The sequence below is a fragment of the Entelurus aequoreus genome, linkage group LG28 (genome assembly GCF_033978785.1).
Source record: "Entelurus aequoreus isolate RoL-2023_Sb linkage group LG28, RoL_Eaeq_v1.1, whole genome shotgun sequence".
NCBI lineage: Eukaryota > Metazoa > Chordata > Actinopteri > Syngnathiformes > Syngnathidae > Entelurus > Entelurus aequoreus.
This window is the reverse complement of record NC_084758.1, coordinates 14,969,637-14,976,788: the sequence shown is the minus strand read 5'-3', so window position 1 is coordinate 14,976,788 and position 7,152 is coordinate 14,969,637. Positions and strand designations below refer to the sequence as shown.

Genomic DNA, 7,152 nt, shown 5'->3' with positions numbered 1-7,152 from the left:
AATTACAAATAGGGATATCACTGTCCCTTTTTAGATACATGCATTCCTTTGGGAATATTTACAGTAAAAATAAATAATAAATAAATAAAATTAATTAATTAATTTTAAAAAATAATATTTTTTCTACCAATGCAGTCGTATTTGTGTAAATGTACACATCTTATCTTATAACGGCTACCAGTGATTATTTTTTTGATAAAAAATAAAAATAACAGTTAACACACTGTGTCACACATTCAGTGTGTGAATGTGTGTGTGTGTGAATGGGTGAATGTGGAAAATAGTGTCAAAGCGCTTTGAGTTCCTTAAAAAGGTAGAAAAGCGCTATACAAGTACGACCCATTTACCATTTACCATTTTAAAAAAAAGAGCTATAATAACGAGCAAGTCTTTTGAACTGCTCTTTTAAAGAGCCATGAATCCCATCTCTGGTCGTAAATCTTTGGGTACGATTTAAATCGATTCTTGGGGGCTAACGATTCGATTCAGAATCGATTCTCAATTTAAATTCAATACTTTTTTAATAACAGTAGGTGCCAGTTGTATGATTAACTACATTCCCAACACATACGTTTCATTTTCTGGTATTGCTATAGGGCTTGAAAGTGTGACGTGGAAACGCATTGCATTGTGGGTCTTGCTCCCCAAAAGATTTTTTAATAAATATCCCGAATTACCCAGAATTCCTGGTTTTCCAGGACACTTTGCCCATTGACAATTTATGGGCCAATTTTCAAACATGCACATCTCCCACAATTCGAACCATTCCACAATCCACACACTCCACTCACCTTGGACAATCAAACTACCATTTTCCAAGTTAAAAAACATTTCCAGGAATTCCCAGAATTTCTGGTTTTCCAGGGCCCTATTTTCACCTCTTCCTGGAAAGTTTTCACAGTCCACATTTTTCAACCATTTTCGCCCATTCCACCTTCAAAACATTCCTCTTAGGACAGGCTCCTATTTTTTTGTACAAATTCCCGGTTTTCCCAAAATTCCAGGAGTTCTGAAATACCTATCCTCAATTCAAACTGTTACTACGTCAACATTTTTAACCGATTCCAAAAAATCAGTATTTTCCCAAAATTCAAAAAAATACCCATTCAAATGTATTTCTACAACAGTAGTTCTACAACACCCTAAATTCTTAAAATTTTGGGCCGTTTTTAAACTTGATTCCGACCTTTCAGCCATCCACACACACTACTCTTCCGATATATCAAACGCAAAACATGTTTTCCCTTTCCCAAAATTCCTGTTTTTTTCGGAATTTTCTCCCCATTGACAATGAATTGGCATTATACAATCTACTGAATATCTCACATTTTTCACCGGATTTGAACCGTTCCACCATCCACACAACAATCAAACTACTATTTTCCAATTCCAAAACATTTTCCAGGAATTACTAAGAATTCACGGTTTTCCAAGGTCCTATTTTCACCTTTGCCTGGAAAGTTTCCACAGTCCACATTTTTCAACCGTTTTCGCCCATTTCTCCCTCAAAACATTCCTCTTAGGACAACACAGGCTCATATTTTTTGGTGCAAATTCACGGTTTTCCCAAAATTCCAGGAGTTCTGAAATACCCATCCTCAATTCAAACTGTTACTACGTCAACATTTTTAACCGATTCCAAAAAATCCAACACCAACCCATTCATATCATTTAGGACAATCGTGCTAGTATCAATATTTTCCAAAATTCCCAGTTTTCCCAAAATTCAAAAAAATACCCAGGAAATTCCCATTCAAATGTATTTCTACAACAGTAGTTCTACAACACCCTAAATTCTTAACATTCTGGGCCGTTTTTAAACTTGATTCCGACCTTTCAGCCATCCACACACACTACTCTTCCGATATATCGAACGCAAAACATGTTTTCTCTTTCCCAAAATTCCAAATTTTTTTTCGGAATTTTCTCCCAATTGACAATGAATTGGCATTATACAATCTACTGCATATCCCACATTTTTCACCCGAATCGAACCGTTCCACCATCCACTCAACAATCAAACTACTATTTTCCAAGTTCATTTTCCAGGAATTCCCAGAATTCTTGGTTTTCCAAGGCCCTACTTTCACCTCTTCCTGGAAAGTTTTCGCAGTCCACATTTTTCTACCGTTTTCGACCATTCCACCTTCAAAACATTCCTCTTAGTTAGGACAACAAAGCCTCCTATTTCTTTTGCACAAATACCCGTTTTTTCCCCGAAATTCCAGGAATTCCAAAATACCTGTTCTCAATTCAAACTGCTACTTCGTCAACATTTTTAACCAATTCCAAAAGTTCCAACACCAACCCATTCATATCTCTAGGACAATTGTTCTAGTATCAATATTTTAAAAAATTCCCAAATATCCAGGAAATTTCCATTCCAATGAATGGACATTGTCATAGTTCTAGAATGCCCTAGTATCTCAATATTTTGCGGCATTTTTTGCCCGATTCCGACCATTCAACCATTCACACACACTACTCTTCCAATATTCTGAACGCAAAACATGTATTACCTTTCCCGAAATTCCCGGGTTTCCCGGAATTTTCTCGCCATTGACAATGAATGGGCATTATACAATCTACTGCATATCCCACATTTCTCACCCAATTTGAACCTTTTTTCTCTAATTCTGCAGCCATACCCCTTACAGTCATAGAACTTGGTATTTGAAACATGCTAACTGTTTGCATATTTACGTTAGCATGTTAGCATGCTAAAATTAAAGTGCTAGCTTTTTGAGAACATTTTGCAACCGTTTACCTCACAGTCATATAACTTGATGTGTGACACTTGTTAACTGTTAGCATGCTAAAATTAAAGTGCTAACTTTTTTAGCTACTTGTACTCTTTTTTTTCTCTAACTCCCCAGCCATACACCTCAGAGTCATACAGCTTGGTATCTGACACAAGCCAACTGTTACCATGGTAACTTTAGCTTGCCAACATGCTAACATTAGCTTGCTAACTTTTTGAGCTGGTTTTGCAACTGTTTACCCCAGAGTCATATAACTTGGTATGTGACACTTGTTAACTGTTAGCATGCAAACGATAGCATGCTAGCAAACTAACTTAAGCATGCTAACTATTTCATCTAATTTTACACTTTACCCATTTCCACACCTTAGAATCATATAACCTGGTATATGAAACATGCTGACTGTTATCATGCTATCGTTAGCACACATGCTAAGTGTTAGCATTTTTATGTAAATATGCTATTGTTTTAGGCTAGCTCTGTGGCTCATTTTGTACGGTTAGACCTAAAACTCACAGATTCAGACACTCGGCACCTTTTTCCAAGTGCGGCGGCTTCTGACGACCTCCGGCCAGAGGTTCAGGGCACAGATAGCAGGCCCATCAAAATTTTCTAGTTAATATTTCTATTCTATACTTACATAGTAAAAAAAACACCAGTAAAAATGTAAGAAAAAAGGGCCAAAAAAATCAGTATGTAGTGAGAAAAATCAGAAATGTTATTACTAATAATTAATGTGCAAGACCTCCTTCTACCATCTCAGGAACATTGCTAAACTCCGCCCCTCACTCCCTCTCTCTGATGCCGAGAGGCTCGTCCACGCCTTTGTCTTCTCCAGGCTAGACTACTGCAACGCACTTCTTGTCGGGATCCCCAGCAAGAACATCCAGAAGCTGCAATACATACAGAATAGTGCTGCTAGGATCCTGATGAGAGTGCGGAAATATGACCATATCACACCAACTCTCAAATCCCTTCACTGGCTTCCTGTTCCACTCAGGATTGAATTCAAAGTCTCCCTACTAACTCACCAGTGCGTCCATGGAAATGCCCCCCTCTACCTCAAAGAACTACTCACCCCCAAATCCTCCACACGACACCTCCGCTCCGGACAGGCTAACCTCCTCCAACCTCAGAGGACAAAGCTACGAACAATGGGAGACCGGGCTTTCTGCTCCGCCGCTCCCAGTCTGTGGAACGCTCTCCCTGAACACCTGAGGGTACCACAGACTGTGGATGGTTTTAAAAAAGGCTTAAAAACCCTTCTTTTTAAAAAAAGCCTTTTTTTAGATACATGCATACTAGCCTTAGAGGCCTACTGAAATGAATTTTTTTTATTTAAACGGGGATAGCAGATCTATTCTATGTGTCATACTTGATCATTTCGCGATATTGCCATATTTTTGCTGAAAGGATTTAGTATAGAACAACGACGATAAAGATTGCAACTTTTGGTATCTGATAAAAAAAAGGCTTGCACCTACCGGAAGTAGCGTGACGTAGTCAGTTGAACATATACGCAAAGTTCCCTATTGTTTACAATGATGGCCGCATGAAGTGAGAGAGATTCGGACCGAGAAAGCGACAATTTCCCCATTAATTTGAGCGAGGATGAAAGATTTGTGGATGAGTAAAGTGCAAGTGAAGGACTAGTGGGGAGTTGAAGCTATTCAGATAGGGAAGATGCTGTGAGAGCCGGGGGTGACCTGATATTCAGCTGGGAATGACTACAACAGTAAATAAACACAAGACATATATATACTCTATTAGCCACAACACAACCAGGCTTATATTTAATATGCCACAAATTAATCCTGCATAAAAACACCTGCGTGTTTGTTATGCTAGCTCCTAGCTCCTCTGCTAGCTCCTAGCTCCATAGAACACGCCAATACAATTCAAACACCTGATCAACACACACAATCACTCAGCCCAAAAGACCGTTTACCTAACCCAAGGTTCATAAAGCTTATATATTTTTAAAAAGTTACGTACGTGACGCGCACATACGGTCAAGTTATCGAATGTTTAGCAGCCAAGGCTGCATACTCACGGTACCTGATATTCAGCTGGGAATGACTACAACAGTAAATAAACACAAGACATATATATACTCTATTAGCCACAACACAACCAGGCTTATATTTAATATGCCACAAATTAATCCTGCATAATAACACCTGCGTGTTTGTTATGCTAGCTCCTAGCTCCTCTGCTAGCTCCTAGCTCCATAGAACACGCCAATACAATTCAAACACCCGATCAACACACACAATCACTCAGCCCAAAAGACCGTTCACCTAACCCAAGGTTCATAAAGCTTATATATTTTTAAAAAGTTACGTACGTGACGCGCACGTACGGTACGGTACGTGTTATGCTAGCTCCTAGCTCCTCTGCTAGCTCCTAGCTCCATAGAACACGCCAATACAATTCAAACACATGATCAACACACACAATCACTCAGCCCAAAAGACCGTTCACCTAACCCAAGGTTCATAAAGCTTATATATTTAAAAAAAGTTACGTACATACGCAAAAAAAAGCCAAAGCTGCATACTCACAGTAGCACGTCTGCGTCTTTGTCATCCAAATCAAAGTAATCCTGGTAAGAGTCTGTGTTGTCCCAGTTCTCTACAGGCGTCTGTGTATCCAAATCAAAAGTCCTCCTGGTTAGAGTCTCTGTTATCCGAGTTCTTCCATCTTGACTGCATCTTTCGGGAATGTAAACAAAGAAGCGCCGGCTGTGTACTGTTGTGGCTGACTACGTTCGAAAAATACGTCCATTTCGCACCGACAACTTTCTTCTTTGCTTGCTCGGCTTCCTTCTCCATAATGCAATGAACATGATTGAAACAGATTCACGAACACAGATGTCCAGAATACTGTGGAATTATGAAATGAAAACAGAGCTTTTTCGTATCGGCTTCAATGTGGAAGGCATACCCGTGTTCGTCGGGCTACGTCACACGCATACGTCATCCTCAGAGGCGTTTCGAACCGGAAGTTTAGCGGCAAATTTAAAATGTCACTTTATAAGTTAACCCGGCCGTATTGGCATGTGTTATAATGTTAAGATTTCATCATTGATATATAAACTATCAGACTGCGTGGTCGGTAGTAGTGGGTTTCAGTAGGCCTTTAGCTATTTGGCTGTTCTAGTTTTTATTTTTATTTATTAGGGACCGAGTCCCTTTGGGACAGAGGACCATATTGTATTTCTAGCGTTTTATTATTATACCGCCGCCTCTTTGAGCTGTAATTTGACCCCCTTAACATGCTTCAAAACTCACCAAATTGGACACACACATCAGGACTGGCGAAAATTGCGATCTAATCAAAAAACCAAACCCCAAAACTCAAAATTGCGCTCTAGCGCCCCCTAGGAAGAAAACACAGACAAAACTGCCTGTAACTCCCAGTAGGAATGTCGTAGAGACATGAAACAAAAACTTCTATGTACTGTAGGTCTCACTTAGACCTATATTTCATACACTGACAACCCCCAGCAAAAATCAACAGGAAGTTTGCAATTCCCCCTTCAAAACAAAAGTTGTGTAAAAACAGTCACCTTTTTTCAAACATTATCTCCTCTGAGCGCGTTTGTCATGTCGGCTTCAAACTAGCACAGGAGAGAGATTGAACCCTTCTGATTAAAAGTTGATGGAAGAGTTTTAATTACTGCTCCGGTTTGGATTTTATGAGCCCTCAAAGTCGGTCCCGTCCATCGATGCTTGCAGCTTTAATTTTTTATTATCTTTTAATTTTAAATTTTTTTAATACACCGTAGCACTTTGAGGTTGTTTACTCAATGTAAAGTGCTTTTTACAAATACAATCTATTATTATTATTATTATTATAACTTTATACTTCTTTATTACGAAGCTGATACAATATCTGTGTTCAGCATTATTTTTAGATTTAAAAAATATCAAATTGGCTGCCGCATTCTTGGTGGAATAATTTTAGGCACCCCTGAACTAAAATATCAAAAGTACGGATATTTTGATTTGAGAATGAATATTAGAGCAAAAAGATCTGGTTTTCTGCTCCGCCGCTCCCAGTCTGTTGAACGCTCTCCCTGACCACCTGAGGGCACCACAGACTGTGGATGCTTTTAAAAAACGCTTAAAAACCCTTATTTTTAAAGAAAGGTAAAGGCGGTATCAATGTCTCAGTATCGATATTTCAGTATTGACATCTCGGTATCATCACAGCCCAGGTCTGGGACTTTCCTTTCAGTCTGTTGGTCGCAAAAAGCCTCTTTGGGTTTCCAGAAAGAATTTGTCCCACGTCCAACATGGCTGTGGTGGCGGGCGGCGAGCGGCACGTCCCTGGGCGCTTTGTCACCCTTCAGCTCTCATCCCGCCTTCCCGCTGAAAGCCTCTTC

The 7,152-nt window shown here is 39.4% G+C and overlaps 1 protein-coding gene across 4 annotated transcripts in view; it reads left to right on the top strand.

The window, feature by feature from the left end:
• Positions 1-7,152, top strand: part of LOC133645187 (transcription factor COE1-like) — a 197,558-nt gene that overhangs the window by 164,871 nt on the left and 25,535 nt on the right. The gene's annotated exons all lie outside the window — the stretch shown is intronic.